Source organism: Oncorhynchus tshawytscha, linkage group LG26, assembly GCF_018296145.1.
Source record: "Oncorhynchus tshawytscha isolate Ot180627B linkage group LG26, Otsh_v2.0, whole genome shotgun sequence".
NCBI lineage: Eukaryota > Metazoa > Chordata > Actinopteri > Salmoniformes > Salmonidae > Oncorhynchus > Oncorhynchus tshawytscha.
Genome location: NC_056454.1, coordinates 18,990,656 through 19,009,438, shown reverse-complemented (window position 1 = coordinate 19,009,438; position 18,783 = coordinate 18,990,656). Strand labels below are relative to the sequence as shown.

The 18,783-nt window shown below is 39.1% G+C and overlaps 1 protein-coding gene across 2 annotated transcripts in view; it reads left to right on the top strand.

The window, feature by feature from the left end:
* Positions 1 to 18,783, top strand: part of LOC112225304 (PTB domain-containing engulfment adapter protein 1) — a 144,487-nt gene that overhangs the window by 48,720 nt on the left and 76,984 nt on the right. Inside the window, exon 1 of one of the 2 annotated variants that reach the window (XM_042306538.1) lies at positions 18,184 to 18,202. The exons of the other annotated variant lie outside the window; for it this stretch is intronic. The gene's annotated coding sequence lies outside the window, so the exon portion shown is untranslated. Of the gene's footprint in view, positions 1 to 18,183; positions 18,203 to 18,783 lie in introns of those variants that run through there. 2 annotated transcript variants of the gene reach the window in all.

The following is an 18,783-nucleotide window of genomic DNA, read 5'->3' as shown; positions in this document are numbered from 1 at the left end:
TCGATAAGGTGGTAATTTAGTCGCTTTCACTTTACTGAAAGCGATTGCCAAATCGGCATACTCGGGGGGGAATGCACACCGTGGAACCCTGGTCTGGACTCTCCACCGACGTGGCACCGATGGAAACTCCCAAACACCTTCCAGAACACTCCGATGACCACCCCTGGAGAACCCCCTGTCTCCATGAAATTTTAGGATTGTGCCGGGCCAGCCAGGGAGTCCCCAGCACCACTGGAAACGCAGGTGAATCAATAATAAAAAAACTGATACGCTCCCTATGATTCCCCTGCGTCACCATGTCCAGTGGGACCGTGGTCTCCCCGACCATCCCTGACCCTAATGGCCGGCTATCTAGGGCGTGCACGGGGAAAGGAGAATCTATCGGCACCAGCGGAACCCCTAACTTAAGGGCGAGTCCACGATCCATAAAGTTCCCAGCTGGGCCTGAATCGACTAGCGCCCTATGCTGGGAAGAGGGGGAAAAAAGTGAAGGAAAAAGGTTAAGACAAATATGTGGCCAACAGGGGGTTCTGGGTGAGTTTGATGCTGACTCATATATAGCTAATGTGCAGGATTTATTGAATCACTTGTTTTCTTTCTCAAACCGAGAGCAACACCTTTCAAACGCAGATGTTTTTCTCAAAACACAGGGATGTCAATTCGCACGGGACTAGTATTATTAGAGGACATTGAAGTTAACCGAAAAACAGTAGGCTATTCTGATTGGAATTGTTACTCTCCTGCCGTGCAAATGTTACTGACATGGCAGATTCGGATGGGACAAAAATGACAGATGTTTTGTGCTTGTGCACATAATTACATTGCCCGACCTCCCAAGTAAAACTAATCCCATCCAGATAGGGCACAATAGGACCTGACCTATAGCCAGGGCCGGTCTTTGCCGTTCTGCCGCCATAGGCAAGACTAAAAAATGCTGCCCTCCCGCAAACCTAAAATAAGCCCAGTAAGCAAAATGACGTTGAAAAGATGTCTAAAATACTTATTGTCCAGACATTGAAGTTAGGTTGAATTTGGGTTCTGAATGAAAGGTGAAAATGTATTTTCTTTATGTTTAAAACATATATTTTCCAGGACACATGAAAAATACTTATTTTCCAGACGTTGAAATCTGGTTCATTTTTGGTTCTGAATGAAAATTGAACATTCTTATTTTCCTGATGTTGAAACTATGTATTTTACAGATGTTGAAAATATATGGGTTTTTTCGGTGTTGTAAATCAGGCTCATTTTTGGTTTGAATGAAAGTTGAAAATAAGTAATTTATAGATGTCGATGTTCGGACCAAATCAAGGCTGGTCCAGACTGGACTAATTCTGAACCAAACAAACTTCTATGATTGATTCAGATTTGGTCCAGATCGGACGAAAAACCAATGTCCGTGGATGTGGAAATCGAGGCCGGTCCGGAACTGCACCAAAAAAAGACGTCCAAAAGGCATCGGCGTCGGTCCATGCTTACTGATGTGTAGCCTACAGTGTTGCCTGAAATGGAATGTTATGAATGCCGATCTGTGGTAAGCCTACCGTTTTTAAAACACAAAAAACGACGGTTGGACAGGACCTAAAAAAGATGTCCAAAATACGTCTGCTCGTGCTTACTAGGTTGTAGCCTCCCACGTCGGCCCACAATGGAATTTTATGAATACCCATCCATGTGGTAGGGCCACCGTTTGTAAAAAAAAAAAAGGGCCATTGCATTGGCTTTATTAGTACTGATTCCTGTGACTAATCATTTTGCCTATTTTAGCGCTGAATATTTTATAATACATTATTTGCAATGTGTTTACACAGTGGGAAATGCGGAAGTATTTTCTTTTTCGCTGTGATCAGCTTGTCAACATATGTACGGATACCAACTTGAAACCACTGATCATGACAATGGGGTGAAACTCTTGGACAACAGTCGTGATTGTCCGTACCATAATGTCCATTTTACTTTGGTCTGTCCTGTTTTTAGGATATGTTGCTTTGTTAACCTGACAGCTCATTTTTTAAATTTGATTGAGCGCCATTTAGGTTAGGCTATTTGATCGGAGAGACCTGCATGATGTAAAATGTGTCTTGTCTCATTACATTATCATACATTTTATCTCCAGCTTATATGCTACAGAAAAGGCTCTTTCTACCATATCCTATATCTGCTACATGATTTATGTTCGATAATTGTTTTGACTGAACGTTGGTGGAGCGCTGCAGAGATGCGTCTCTCCAACAGCACCCTGGAGAGGCATACTGGGAAATCACAAGCAAAATATTTTGCTCCCCTGCCTTTGACAAAGTAGGCACTGCTTATCAAAGGGCGGCATCAGCGCTCACCTGAAACGCCCATATGCCACTGGTTGAGAGAAATTGTTTATGGGCATAATTATGTGGGTTTTTGTGTTTTTGGAGGTGCGTCTTGGTCAGTTTAGCCCTCGTCAATCTGCTGCCATAGGCGGCCGCCCAATCCTGCCTAATGAGCAGGTAGCATATCATCATAAATTGGTTATAACAAACTCTGAACAACACTTAATAAAGTATAAGCGTACCAAAGAGAATATTGTGATGTTTTGTTAAGCCGTTATTACAGCAAAGATTAGAAACAGTCACATTCATTCTTGAATGCAATGGAACAGTTTATTTATTGTTTAATTAATCGAATTATTCGAGGCTCGCTTTATTTTAAAACTAAAATGCTTGATTGCATTTCAAATCATGTGATGACATGAACAAATGAATGATTGATACAGTAGCCTTTAGAAGTATTAAAATGTAGGCCTAAGTAAATTACGGTATTAAGACTAAACAGGATGTTCTCTTCGGTCTACAGCTAGGTCGATGGTGGTTAAACAAGGCTGCTATTAGTAAGCCTACTGATGATAATGACAACTTATTATTATTATTATTATTATTATTATTATAGTAATAATAACAATAAGAAGGAGATCAAGAAAAATGAGCGTTATTATAAGTATTATTTTTCGGACAATTTGAAACAGTGTAAACATTAAATAAATTATTATGAGAGACTGTTCTAATGAGAAAAAAAACTAACGCCTTTATTACAGCAAAGCAAAGAAAAAACAGCAGAATTTGTGAAATTCTTTACTTCCTAACGTTGCGTTTGGTTAGGCTTGGTGCTCACGGAATCAGTAGGCTATTAAACAAACACTCAAACAGGCCACAGAAGCAGGCTGTGTCTTGTTTCTGTGGATATATTGATGATTTATAAATAAAGCCAAGCACATTTTAAAAGTTAGGCTATTGATTTCTTAGACAATAAGGCCAGGGCTGTTTTCTCATCTCCACATTTTGCTGCTGTCTCCAGCATTGTCGTCAACACCAATATGCTGGTTAACTTTGCCATTATGAACATAGCAACATGATCTAGGAATAGGCGCCAATTCAACAGCGCACTGATGTGTTTCAGATCCGTGGACAGCGACCGCTATCCACGAGGGAGAAAGGGCATTTGCCATTAAATAATATAATTTTTATTTGTGTTGCACCATTGTTCTTATGTACCATATATAACCATATAGAATTTCAGTAACACGTCTTAGACTGATGGATTGTGCCATCCCTACGGCCTCCACAATGGGTCAGTCCACTCCGCATCAATCAGACAGGTGTCTTGTACACCATGACATTTTTTAAAATAAAATGTTTTGCTACTATTCAACTAAAGTAATCTCAGTCAACCAACAGTGTATCGGGGATCAGCCCTAATTTGTTTACTGTGAAATAGCATTGTATCGTGTCAAAGACAATTTTCTCCAAAAGTTTACTAAGGGTTGGTAACAGGCTGATTGGTCAGCTGTACGAGACAGTAAAGGGTGCTTTACTATTCTTAGGTATTAGATTGACTTTTGCTTCCCTCCAGGCCTGAGGGCACACACTTTCCTGTAGGCTTAGATTGAAGAGATGGCAAATAGGAATGGCAATATCGTCCGCTATCATCCTCAGTCATTTTCCATCTAAGTTGTCAGACCCAAGTGGGTTGTCATTGTTGATAGACAACAATTTTTTCACCTCTTCCACACTCTGAGTTCAGAATTACAGTGCTTGTCTTTCATAACATGGATGTGTAGGTCATAATTTGTTGTTGGCATACCATCCCTACATTTTAAAATCTTTACAATGAAAAAAACATTAAAGTAGTTGGCAATATCAGTGGGTTTTGTGATGAATGAGCACTCTGATTCTATGAATGAGAGAGCCGAGTTTGCCTTTTTGCACAAAATTTCATTTAAGGTGCTCCAAAGCTTTTTAGTATCATTCTTTACATTATTTATCTGTTTCATAGTACAGTTTCTTCTTCTTTTTGTTCAGTTTAGTCACATATTTTTTTCTCAATAATCACTGCTCTGGCTTTCAAGTCTGTCTATGAAAATGCCTTTTTGTTACAAATTTAACCAGAACGATGCATAATGCACATTCACTAATAACGAGAGCTTATTTAAGCAGGTATTATAGAAATGATTAAAACCGGTCTGATAAACAATTTCTCAAGCACTAAGCCAGCTAATCTTTTTATTTAATGTTTAGCCAACTTGGATCTATTTTCTAGCTAACAAGGCAGAACAGTTGAATTGTTATGAACACACCCTTCTGTTTGTCTCAAACTGTTTGAACAGCATGCAAGCCTGTCCACATGTTGAAATCATACATTTTAGTCATTTCACAGATGCTCTTATCCAGAGTGACTAACAGTTGTCGCTCAGAGTTCATACAACCCTGGCGTTGCAACCGGCATGCTCTACCAACTGAGCCACACGGGACCTACCTTATTTCTCAGAATTAGAACGAGTTGTCAGTTCCTTATATAATTGTGTTTTATGCTTATTGCACATGTACAAAACACAGACTAGACAGCTCGTATAACAGTCTGGCTAAAATGCCACTGAGCATAAATTGTCCAGAATCAATGTTCATTGATTTGATTTGAACAGTTGAGACAAAAGGGTATTGTTAAACAAGTTAACTTCTCCATTACAGTAAAATAATGTCTCAATGCGTTTCAGTGTCCATATGACCGATTCTGTTGGACCAGGGGAAAGAGCTTAGTGTGTGCATGTATGTGTGTGTAAATCGGAAGGTGCACAGTCACAGCAGGAAAAGTGAAGTCAAGGGTTAAAGGTCTCTATCACTGCGACGGATTTCCGACATATTGATTCTGGAGAGGACATGGAGAGAGGGGGGGGCTGGTTTGGAGATGACAGTCTAGTACACACAGAAGCATGTATATTCTGCTAAATATATTCCCAAATAATTGTTTTTTCAAATATTACATTTTTTCTGTTACGTTGTGTGCACTGAACTATGCATGATAGTTGATGACACTGATGTTAAGATGAAGGGAAATCCAGTATATAATCTATAATGTGCCCCACAGCAGTGCTCAACTCAGGCAGCGGTGTGTACCCTACTGTAGCTCCTGGCAAAGTAATTCAAAGCCTATACTTTATCAATCAGGATGTAACTTTACAGTGCTACAATCTTTGCAATGTAATGTTTCATTATAACTAAATCAGACAACTCGAAAGTATAATAGTTTACCTATTTACCTAGTCGGCTTGTTGTGTTCTATGTGAGCGTAATATTCATCTCAAGGTGCATTCAAGTTGGGAGAGCCACAGGAGGGAAACATGTATTCAAGCGGTGAATGCACACATTTTTTGGGGGGTGAATATTTTATTTTTCAATTATTCAACAACAGAACATTCCAATACAGCATGAGTAAGTACTACAACAAAAGGTAATTCAACCCTCCCCGAACCCCAAAACAAAAAATGTATAAAAACAATGACTAATTAATTAAATTAGAATTGTAAATAATACTAATAAATGACTAAATAAGACACATGACAAGAGAGACCAGCATATACACAAAGCAAAACAAACAGTACATTACAGTGAGACAATAGCTACATCAATCTACCAGCTCACATCTACCAACCCCAATGGAAGTGTTTACATATAGACCAGGAAGGGTTGCCATATTTTCACAATGTAGTTAAATGTATTTGTTAAAGCATAGGTAATCTTCTCGGGATCTTCTTAGGAGAGAGGAATCTGATTTTCAAGTCAATGCAACACATTGCCTTGCAGTGGCAAGGGTGATTTCTGTACATTTTATGTTTGAAGTTATTCCTCAAATTCACATTTGTGAAGTTACCCAGAAGGCATATTTCAGGGTCAAGTGGGAAAGGGACCTTCATAATAAAGGCCAGGTTATCACAAACATCATGCCAGAAAGCTTCTAATTTAGTACACTGCCAAGTAGAATGCAAAAAAGTTATGTTGTTCCACATCTAAAACACGTCTGATATTTCAGGGTTTTATCTATGTAACCTCTGCGGTGTCAGATTTGGTGGAGGAAGTTGTAATGTTTAAGTCTGTGTCACAGATCCCCCTGTACTGCTGCTCGTTCAGTTCACCAGGCCGGTCGACTTCACCGGCCTTCTAGGCGTCACTGAATTGGATTCCTTACCACCAACCCCGGACTGTCTTGTCCTCATTACGCACACATGGTTCCCATTCCCCGTGATTAGTATGGTTATATATGTGCCCTCTGTTCCCCATTGTCCTTGTCGATTATTCTCCCATGTCCGTTGGTCTTATGAGCACTTGTGCTCTGTTGTATCGGCTTTCGTGCTACGTTTCGTGCACTTGTTACCCCCATATTGCATTTCCTGCGCCTGTCTCCAATCATTATAAAACGTGACAATCTGTATCTAGAGTTGATGGTCACTGACACACTATCTTGGCATAGGTCCAACCATAGCCCCTCATCAATTGTAGTATTCAAATTGGATTTCCCATCGCTCTCTTGACTTATGTACATCTGGTTTTGGGCACTGTTGCATTAGCAATGAGTACACTCTGGATATCAATGTATATTAGTAATGGTTATCATGGAGTAGTTGTTCATATACTTGATAGATTTGGTAAAGTCATATCTCCATGAGTGCTTCTGAGAGTTTCTTAACTGTAATTAACAAAATAAATTATTGGATAACTGGTATTTCTCTTTTAGTTGCTCAAATGATATTAGTACCCCATCTATATAACAATGTTCTAAAAGTGTTGTTCCCTTCTCATGCCAACGTTGAAACATTTTGCTATCCAAGATTATTGGCAGGAGTCTGTTTTGCCACCAAGGGTGTTTTGGGTGACAAGTGTCGTTTCAGACCAAATAACTTACAAATTTCATACCAAGATCTTACTAAATTGATGGTACAGGGATTGCAAGTTTTTGTTGATATAGTCTTGGGGTTCCACTTGTAGATAATATTACTCCCAACCTCTTAATTAAGATCAAACATTTCCATCTGAGTCCAAGAAGGGGCTGGTTCAGTTTCAAATAAGAATGAAATTCATCTAATTTGCGCTGCCCAGTAATACATCTTGAAATTTTGGTATGCAGAGACCTCAAAGACTATAATCCCATGTTCATTTGTCCAGGCTCACCCTTGGAGTTTTATGGTTCCATACAAATTGTCTTCTAGTGTTGTTAAGGGACTTAAAGAAACTCTTGGGTAGGGATATGGGTAAAGATTGAACTAGATACATCATCTTAGGCAGAACGTTTGTCTTAATGGATCTAATTCTACCAAATAATGTAAGAGGCAGATCTCTCCATCTATTCAAGTCATCCACCACCTTATGAACCAAGACAGAGTAGTTTGTAGACATTTCTTAAGTCATTATCAACAGTGATTCCTAGATATTTGAACCCTTGTGGCGACCATCTAAAGGGACCTGTTCGTTTACAGATGCTATGGTCAAAGCGAGTCAGTAGAAGTATTTCACTTTTGTCCATGTTGACTTTGTAACCTGATATAGAGCTGTATGTACCCAAAAGCATCTGTATTTTTGAGAGGGATCCGGTCGGGTCAGAGAGGAACAAAATAATGTAGTCTGTGAGCAATGCGATCTTGTGCATTAGAACCCCTGGCCCCCCGTTCTATGACTAGCACAAAAAGGAGTGGGAAAAGTGAACAGCCCTGTCTACTACCTCTAGTGTGGGAATGTGGCTGACATCATGCCATTAGTGGTGATCTTGGCTTGCAATTTTATGGTATAAAGTCTTAACCCAGTTGACAAACGAAGGACCAAAGTTACATTTAGTAAGGACCTTGAATAGGTATGGTCACTCCAGCCTATCAAAGGCCTTTTCACCGTCTAGAGATATTGCTATACTAAGATCGCTCCACACACTGGCCATATGAATTACATTGAATAACCTGCGCAAATTATTGATGGAGGCTCTTTTCTGTATTAAAGCCCTTTCGATCGGTGTTAATCAGGTTTGGCAAATATTGTCCTAATCTATTAGCCATCGCCTTAGAAATCGATTTATAGTTGGCATTGAGGAGCGAGATCGGCCTATAGGACGAGCATTGTAGAGGATCTTTATTCTTTTAAATGTATAACTGTTATAATAGCCCGTGGAAAAGGAGTCCGGTAGGCTCTGCGTCTCAGCAGATAAATTTAGAACATCTATCAAGAGAGGAATAAGCAAATCCTTAAACTCCTTGTAAAACTTGTAGAGGGGAAATTGCCTTTTTCGATTTCTGTTTAAGTAAACGGGCGATCTAGTTCAATTTGTCTTCCTGTGTGAATTGCGGTAGTTCAATGGTAGACAGACACATTTCTGTCATTACTGGTTCCGTTCCATCAGAAGTGTATAACTTAGAATATAATTGATTAAGTGGATCATTAATCTCTTCCGGGTTGTGAGACACTTGACCGTTCTGTGTTTCAATGGAGCTGATGGTTCTTGAATTCTCCTAAGCTTTTATCTGCCAGTGTTTTCTCCCCCAATTCATAATATCTTTGCCTAGTTCTATGAATAGCCTTTTCAGTTTTGTAAGTACTTAGGGTATTATATTTAGTTGTTTTATTCACCAATGAGCGGTATGTTTCTTGAGATACATTTTTGGTGTTATTTCTGTAGTAATAGGATTTCATTCAAAAATTCATTCAATTCAGCAGGGCATTTCTTTTTGAGACCTTTAATGTATCCCAGCATACAAAACTATTGGGAGAGGACGGACAGTTCGTTTAACAGAAAAATGTGATCTGGTCTCTGATAAATTGACAAAATTCTGCCTGTTTCCAAAGGGGTGGATCAGCTTAATATTGTGGAAAGAATATTGGTTCCATCGATGTAATTGTCTGCATCATTTCCAATCCCCATATATTTTTGGATATATATATATCCATACACGCATGCATACATATACACATATAATCAGATACATACCTATAAAGACATACATACTTTTTAAAAGAATATACCTTTATTATTATTCCCCGCAAACACTACCACCGATTCCCCCAATTGAAGTAAACTAATAAACGCTTCGGCTTTTACCTTCAATTTATACATCTTATACACATTTTACTGACACAGTCTATTTTACAATAGTTTTTTTGTTTGTTTTTAGTCCTTCTATTTCTGATGTCCATCCAGTTTGATTTCTATTTGTAACTGCTATTTCACAACAGTTCTGAACCTATATACATTTTACAGACCCCAGATGTTTTACATGGTTTATCTTGCTATTAGTCCCACCCTTCAGCTCCATTCAACCCCTCCCATCTATCTCTCAACATCATCCATTTTGGATTTCTATTTGCCATATATTTTTAAACTGTGCTGTGATGCTTCACAAACAAATTGAACCTTTCTATTCTCATAGCTTCTACAGATTGGAAAATAATTATTATATTATTGATTGACTATGGCTTTTCAAATCACCCAGTATTGCTATCTGCAACGTTAGTTCTAGGCAAATGTTACAATTCTTCAGCCATTCCAGGACCTGTGACCAAAAACGAGCTACATATGGACAATACCAAAATAAATGATCTAATGACTCTGCCTCCTCACAGCAGAATCTGCAGAGCTGGGAAGATTGTATCCCCCATATACAGTGGGGCAAAAAAGTATTTAGTCAGCCACCAATTGTGCAAGTTCTCCCACTTAAAAAGATGAGAGGCCTGTAACTTATCATAGGTACACTTCAACTATGACAGACGAAATGAGAAAAAAAATCCAGAAAAATCACATTGTAGGATTTTTAATGAATTTATTTGCAAATTATGGTGGAAAATAAGTATTTGGTCAAAAAAGTTTCAAAAAAGCCAACAAAGGGTATATAACAGAGGTCAAACGTTTTCTGTAAGTCTTCACAAGGTTTTCACACACTTGCTGGTGTTTTGGCCCATTCCTCCATGCAGATCTCCTCTAGAGCAGTGACGTTTTGGGGCTGTTGCTGGGCAACACGGACTTTCAACTCCCTCCAAAGATTTTCTATGGGGTTGAGATCTGGAGACTGGCTAGGCCACTCCAGGACCTTGAAATGCTTCTTACGAAGCCACTCCTTCATTGCCCGGGCAGTGTGTTTGGGATCATTGTTATGCTGAAAGACCCAGCCACATATCATCTTCAATGCCCTTGCTGATGGAAGGAGGTTTTCACTTAAAATCTCACGATACATGGCCCCATTAATTTTTTCCTTTACACGGATCAGTCGTCCCTGTCCCTTTGCAGAAAAACAGCCCCAAAGCATGATGTTTCCACCCCCATGCTTCACAGTAGGTATGGTGTTCTTTGGATGCAACTCAGCATTCTCTGTCCTCCAAATACGACGAGTTGAGTTTTTACCAAAAAGTTAGATTTTGGTGTCATATGGTCAGATGAAATTCTCCCAATCTTCTTCTGGATCATCCAAATGCAAATGCTCTCTAGCAAACTTCAGACGGGCCTGGACATGTACTGGCTTAAGCAGGGGGACACGTCTGGCACTGCAGGATTGGATTCCCTGGTGGCGTAGTGTGTTACTGATGGTAGGCTTTGTTACTTTGGTCCCAGCTCTCTGCAGGTCATTCACTAGGTCCCCCCGTGTGGTTCTGAGGTTTTGCTCACCGTTCTTGTGATCATTTTGTCCCCATGGGGTGAGATCTTGCGTGGAGCCCCAGATCGAGGGAGATTATCAGTGGTCTTGTATGTCTCCATTTCCTAATAATTGCTCCCACAGTTGATTTCTTCAAACCAAGCTGCTTACCTATTGCAGATTCAGTATTCCCAGCCTGGTGCAGGTCTACAATTTTGTTTCTGGTGTCCTTTGACAGCTCTTTGGTCTTGGCCATAGTGGAGTTTGGAGTGTGACTGTTTGAGGTTGTGGACAGGTGCCATTAATACAGGTAACAAGTGGAGGACAGAGGAGCCTCTTAAAGAAGAAGCTACAGGTCTGTGAGAGCCAGAAATATTGCTTGTTTGTAGGTGACCAAATACTTATTTTCCACCATAATTTGCTAATAAATTCATAAAAGATCCTACAATGTGATTTTCTGTTTTTTTTTTCTCATTTTGTCTGTCATAGTTGAAGTGTACCTATGGTGAAAATTACAGGCCTCATCTTTTTAAGTGGGAGAACTTGCACAATTGGTGGCTGACTAAATACTTTTTTTGCCGCACTGTATATAACATTATATTAGTTGCAAGAATTTTGTATAGTATTTTAAATTGAAAAATTGAAGTTTGCATCCGGTGTTTTGCGTATCAATTCATAAATCAAGTGCCATGGAGTGGGTACATCGCAAATCTCTTCCCAACTATTTTGCAATTTATATGGCAGAGCTGTCAGTTTTTTGGTCCTTTCTTTAACCATTTATGTTCTTTAATACAGGGCCAACATACAAGTTCCTTACTTTTTTCCCCTTCTACTTTCCTCTTCCATTTTTGGCATAATGCTGCAATTAATTGGTTGTAATTTTGGGTAGATCAGACATTTCCATGTCTGTGTTAGCTGCATGTGTGACAACTCCACCAGTCCTATTTATGATATCATTCACAAAAATTATACCTTTTTTAAACATTATTTCGAAAAATACATTTTTTTAATCAATTAGTATATTTGAATTTAACTACAATATTTGTTGTATTATTTGTTCCGTCTTTTCAGGTGGATTAAACTGAAATTGCAACCAACTTTCTAAGGCTTGTTTAAAAAATAAAGATATTTTGGAGATTATTTCCTTTTCAAAGTGGGCCGGTGTAATCTGAATAAAGGGAAAAAGGCCCTTCTTGAACATAGGATGAGACATTCGTACCAATTTACTGGAGAACCAGTTTGGATTTAAGCATAACTTTTGTATGACTGATGCCTTTAGTGAGCGGTCTAATGCTTTAATATTTAATAATTTCTGCCCTCTGAATTCATATTCGTTATATAAATAGGTCCTTTAAATGTTATCTGGCTTGCCGTTCCAAATCAAATTAAATATTTTATGTTCATATAATTTAAAAAGCAGGTCACTAGGTGTAGGCAAAACCATAAGCAAATAGGTACATTTTGATATGACTAAAGAGTTAATCAGGGTGATTTTTCCACAAATAGACAGGCATTTTCCTTTCCATAGTAGCAAGATCTTATCTATTTTTGCTAACTTTCTATAAAAATGTATTGGAGTGAGATCATTTCTTTCTTTTGGGATTTGTATACCAAGTATGTCCACATCTCCGTCAGACCATTTTATTGGTAAACTACATGGTAATGTAAAATGTAAAAATTTTGGTAGCATTTCTATATTGAAGATTGAAAAAGAATTTGGTGCATTTTTCCCCATATTCCATTCAGTTCGCTTTATTTTTATAATCTGGATCTTTCTTGAATAAATTCCTCCATTTTCTTTTATTTTTTCCTCTAACTTATTCTGTGCCTCTATGGTACAGTTTTTATTGCTATCTAACTGTACTGTTAGTCCTTCAATTTCCATTGTTAATATGGACTCTTTTGATCTAAACTGCTTTTGTTTTATTGATGAGTACGGAATTGCATGGCCTCTAAAGGCACACTTAAAAGTGTCCCAAACAATAAGGGGGATCTGCTGTACCTATGTTATGTCTGAAAAAGTCCGTTATAAATTCTTCTGTCCTAGATCTAAACAATTTATTATCTAGTAGGCTTTTAAATTAAATTAAATTAAATTAAATTTCCAATATCCTCGCCCTCGTAGAAATTCTGTAAGAGTAATATATATGCCAATTATGTGATGATCCGACCGCATTCTGTCCCCTATCAACACTTTTTAAAACTTTTGGTGCCAGAGAGAATGACATAAGAAAGTAGTCAAGACTACTAGCTTGATTAAGCCTCCGCCATGTATATCTCATTAGGTCAGGGTATTTAAGTCTCCATATATCCACGACTTTCATGAGGGTGATAGTTTGTAGTGTGATTTCCTTTCCGGTCCATAGAGGTATTTAAGACCATATTAACATCTCCCACCATAATTATAGTCTAGTGTTGCTTATAGAGTTGATAAATTCTTATATATATTTTGAAGAAGCTTGGATCATCATTATTCGGACCGTATAGGTTAATAAGCCATATCTGTTTACTGTCCAATAACATATTTAAAATAATCCATCTACCTTGATGATCTGTTTGGACAATTTGCACATTTGGATCAAAATTACTGTTAATTAAAACCATCACCCCTTTTGAATTTCTTTGCCCATGGGAGAAATATATTTCGCCCCCCAGTTCTTTTTCCACAAAACTTCATCTAAAATTGTTGAATGGGTTTCCTGTAAACAATAGATATCTCTTTTAGCCAGGTAAATACTGATCGTCTTTTCCTATTATCTACTAAGCCATTACAATTATAACTGGCTATACTTATTTCACCACTTACCATAATGAGACACAACTTTCAATTCTATTTATCAAAATATATGTTGTAAACGTACCATTAAAAAGTAACATGATGATTGAGTGTCTATATAGCTGTACCATGATATTTGCATTGCTACTAAGTGTACCTCCAATTGGTCCCCACCATTCCACCCGCTAAAAGCCCTCCTCATCCCGAGCTGGGCTGTCATCCCAATGCCCAGCAGACCACCTCTGACCTCCCGCATCCCATAGCCCTGAACAGACTAGGATCCATCCTTCGAAAAGAGCACACAGTGCCATTTACCGAATTGAAGTAGATCAACTGCCAAATGCATTTCCATCACCCTCACTTCGATTTGTATTATATATAGCTGTGGATCATCCTCTATTGTCCCTAACATATTTTACTCCTTCGCAACAGTTGTGGGATACACACATACACCCACACACACTCAACCCTTTCCCATCACACAACCATCAACTCACATTCTCAACAGTTGCACCATCCCAGAGCCCAACTCAAGAAAGGTCTTGATTTACAAATGCACTTACAGTTGCAGCTACATGAGAAGGCCTGCAAGACCGCAACAAAAAAATTGGCAGAAATTGAGAGATTTTATTAACCATTATCACATCCTAGATGATGGAGGTCAAATGTACACCTTTTCCCTGAAACACCCACAATACGGTCACCAGTATTGACCATATTCCCAAGCATCTCCATGCAGTCAGACTTTTGATTTTGTGGCACCAGGGTCACAATAATATACCCCCTCTCTGAATGTCCGAGTGTGACCCCTCCCCATGGGTTACTGCAGCTAGTGTTGCTAATCCCCACCGGCTAGGTACAAGGTCATCCAGGTTCTCATTAGCAGCTTTGAGAATTTCCCTGTATAGTATGCTCTCCCTTTAGGGGGCTTTGGCTTTGCAGGACCAACCCTGCCAAGCAGGCTCAGAATCTTGAGTGGGCAGTGCTGCTCTTGGTCTCTGACTGCATTTTGGCTGCATACAGACCGCTTACAGCAGGTCCATAAAACAGTTAAGGACTTCTCCTTAGTATCTGGGTCATTCAGGTGGGTGTCTAGGGTATAGGGTTGTGGACTGTACCATTAAATTAGGATCATAAATAAATAATTAGATATCATTTATTTAAACATTTTTGTTCCCCATGATAGGACAATAAATAAATCAAATGTATAATTTATTTTAAAACGGTTCCACCATGATAGGGCAATAAATAAACAAGACGTATAATTCATTATAAAAGTATATCCATCATCTGAACAACATTGAAAGCCCTCTCATACCCCGGCTCACAGCAATACATTGGTTCTGGGATATGCAACCCATTCATTAATCTCTCACTCAACTTTCCCAAACATAACAAAAAAAATAAACACACACCACACCATCCACACATACTGTGCCTTCTGTTTACATAGTTTTTATCTTCACCATGTTGAATTAGTGCTTGTGTGTTCCAATTAGTGATATGTGAAGATATACAAAAACAATTTTTTTGTTTTTGTATTGTTACAATCCATATCCGGACTAGAATTGTGTTTAGAATTATTTTCCTCATGAGAACTTTGTAATTTTTAAAATAACCATGGAGTCGTCTTTGTGTCTCTGAACTGGTTATCAATATATAGTTTATCAACGACGAGAGTTACTCGTTTCCCTTTTAATCAATTTTCTTTGAAAATTGGATACAGAACTTTACGCCGTTCTGCAATTTCCTTCAGAAACTGATCATTCATGGCAATTTTGGTCCCAGCAAGTCTTTTACCCAGGCTTTTAACCATTATTTTATCTTTAAATGAAGCAAATTTGGCAAATTTGCCATCCTTTACAATATTACCACTACCTTTTAAAACCATGTAAGTATCATCACAATCACAAGCTAAAAGTAGTCCCCGAAAATTGCGTACTTCGTCACATATGTGCAGATATGTGCATCACGTCATGGCTCTCTCTCTCTACTGTGTCTACTGTGCCAATGGGCCCGCCCTGCAACCTCATTGTCACTCAAATACGAGGGAATGAAGATCATTGGCTAGAACTCTAATTGCTAGGGGCTGGCCCACGTAGGAGACAATGTAGGGAAAATGATTGAGGTAAAACAGTAACTCTGCTCATAGATTATGCATGTATGAACTACACATTGACACATCCAGGGTTTTTAACTTACCCTGTTCCTCAGCTTAACTGACTGCAGCTCAACTTATCCCATACCCAGGGTGTGTACGGGGTCAATTGAGCCAAGAGACCACTTTTTCAAAACTGTAATGTTTACACTAATTCTGATTGTTTCCAGGGATACACAATATCCTGAAATATATGTAGATATCTTTGTTGGTAGAAGGATACTATGTTTCCCTTGACCGAGTGATGCTGAATGTAAAAATTTTAAAAAAGCTCAGTTTACCCCACTGTCTAACATTTGGAAATACGTGTTGTGTCCATAGTCTTAACTACGAATGCATCAACACATGACAAGGGAGCATGGTTAAAATGGCTTCTGACTTGTAAAGCAAGCTTGTCCGATTCCTCTTCTCTGTATCTTTTCACCGAACCTAGCCATATAACATACTTCTCTTAGGCTGCATGCAAGTCAAGCCATGGGAGATGGACATATTCGCCTTGAGAAGTTTCCCATGGTGACTAACTGAACAGTGAACGACTTGCAATCAAAGGGTTTTCACCGACCTTACAGCTTGTTGTGGTAGAAGACATGCTCAACAGACATGCATACATGGACATATTTTGTTGACTTTACAATCGTATTTGTGTTGCCCTGTCTCAGTGCTCCAGAAAGGGCAGAAAATGAAATCAGTCCTTTGTATCATTAGAGTAATGAATATCATTAGAAGTAGCAGGAATTGCCAACCTTGCCGCCTGGACTAGACAGTCAGTGACTGATACTTTTTAAATCAATATCCGAATGCATGAGCATGATAGCATTTTTCAACAATGTTGGGACCCACAAAGTAATTTTGTCCTATTTCTTTAGAGCTGCTCCTTACGTAGAAAAATGCGCTTAGGTCAAACAATTGATGCAACTAATGGATGATGATGATGATGATGCACTTTCCAGGATTTGCATGGCTATAGTTATTTGGATGTATTTCAGTGTGCTCATTCAGTACACATCAGATCCAAATGTCATTTGGATGTGGATATGTTTTGATAATGGCTCTTTATTGAATTATGTTACCTCGCCATCATGGATACAAACATCTCATTGGTCTGTGTTTGTGTAATTTTGTGTGAGAGAATAATGCAATAACCCTTAATGTTCTTTGTAAATCTCAAACAGCATCCGTATATGTCAGTTAAAGATGGATTGGTTTGTATGATATTAGACAGTTTGCTAGATTTGTTTAAACAATCCCAGTCCTTCAGGGGTAATTTCCTTCAAATCACATCTCCAAATCAAAATATATCTCCTATCATTTCTATTTGATCTTATCTCCGAAATGTAATAAGGAAACTTCCAAAAAGAAAAGCCTTTCAATAAAGTCACCGATATCAAAGTACCTTGATGGTGACATTGCAAACATGTCATACGTGGGCCCTTGTCAATCACATTTTTGCACAGCAGCTTTGTTGTTATTTTTTTGCCCAGCCTTCGAAATCCTGTAGCTCCAGTCTGCCTGGGGGTCCGTGTGAAGTGGCTGTCTGATTGCATTGACCAACTCAAGGTCTGTGAGGACAGCCAGTGTGTAATTGTGGCGCTAACATTCTGGGAGCTCTTTGTGCAGGGGCTAGATACAGACCTGGAGGATTAGTGGCCAGACGACACCCTAGAAGAGAGAGCTCCTCGGGTGGAATTACAATGAAAATTGTCCTTCTCTACTCTAACTAGTGCAGTGCAGGAATCTCTCTCTCGCTCTCTCTTTCTCTGTTTCTCTTTCACACACACACACACAAACATGTTTTCTTTCCTTTCTTCGTCCATCATAGGTTGATGACTATGACACGATTCATTGGGATGAGTCTGCGGTACATTGAGTTCGCAGATGGCTGATGAGACCAATCTGAGCCCGGAACACTCTTTGGCATACTGGACATGTTATCTTGTTACCAGTCTCCTGAGGGATGGCTCTGTTAATACTGGTATTCCGCTGTTGTCTCTACACCATGGCATTCTTGGTCCTGCTGGTTTCATAGGTAGTAGCGCCACCCCAGATGAGATTCCGCCAGGTGGGACGATCCTGAGTACGGCTTTCCCATGACCTTAGATTGATGTTAAAGCTCGAGGGAAACCTTCAGGGTGTCTTTAAAGCATTTATTTGGCCCACCTTGGCTAACTTCCCATTTTTCAGCTCTCCGAAGAAGATCTGCTTAGGGAGACTGGTAGCAGGCATCCTGGTCACATGGCCCTCCCATCTGAGCTGTGCTTTCATAAGCAGTGTGGGAATGTCATGTCGGGACACGGCTGAAGATTTCAATGTCTGGGATTCTGTCCTGCCACTTGATCCTCAGCTGGTTTCTCAAACAGTTCAGGTGAGAATTGATTTAGTTTCCTGGCATGGGGTTGGTAGACTGTCCAGGTTTTGCAGCCATAAGTAATGATCTGTAATATGACTTCCTGCTAAACCTTCAGTTTTGTTGCCAGTTTGATGCCAGTCCTTTCCAACACCGAATCTAGCAGGCGACCAAAAGCCTTGGGTCCACGTAAGGATTACCAGGGTCAGGTTGGTACACAGTGGTATAAAGTACTTAAGTAAAAATACTTTAAAGTAAGTCGTTTTTTGAGGGTATCTGTACTTTACTTTACTATTTATGTTTTACTACTTTTACTTCACTACATTCCTAAAGACAATAATGCACTTTTTACTCCATACATTTTCCTTGACACCCAAATGTATTCGTTACAATTTGAATGCTAAGCAGAACAGGAAAGTGGTCCAATTCACACACTTATCAACAGAACATCCCTGGTCATCCCTACTGCCTCTGATCTGGCGAGCTCACTAAACACACATGCTTCGTTTTGTAAATTATGTCGGAATGTTGGAGTGTGCCTCTGGCTATCCGTAAATTTTAAATAAAAAAATGTAAAAAATGGTGCTGTCTGGTTAACT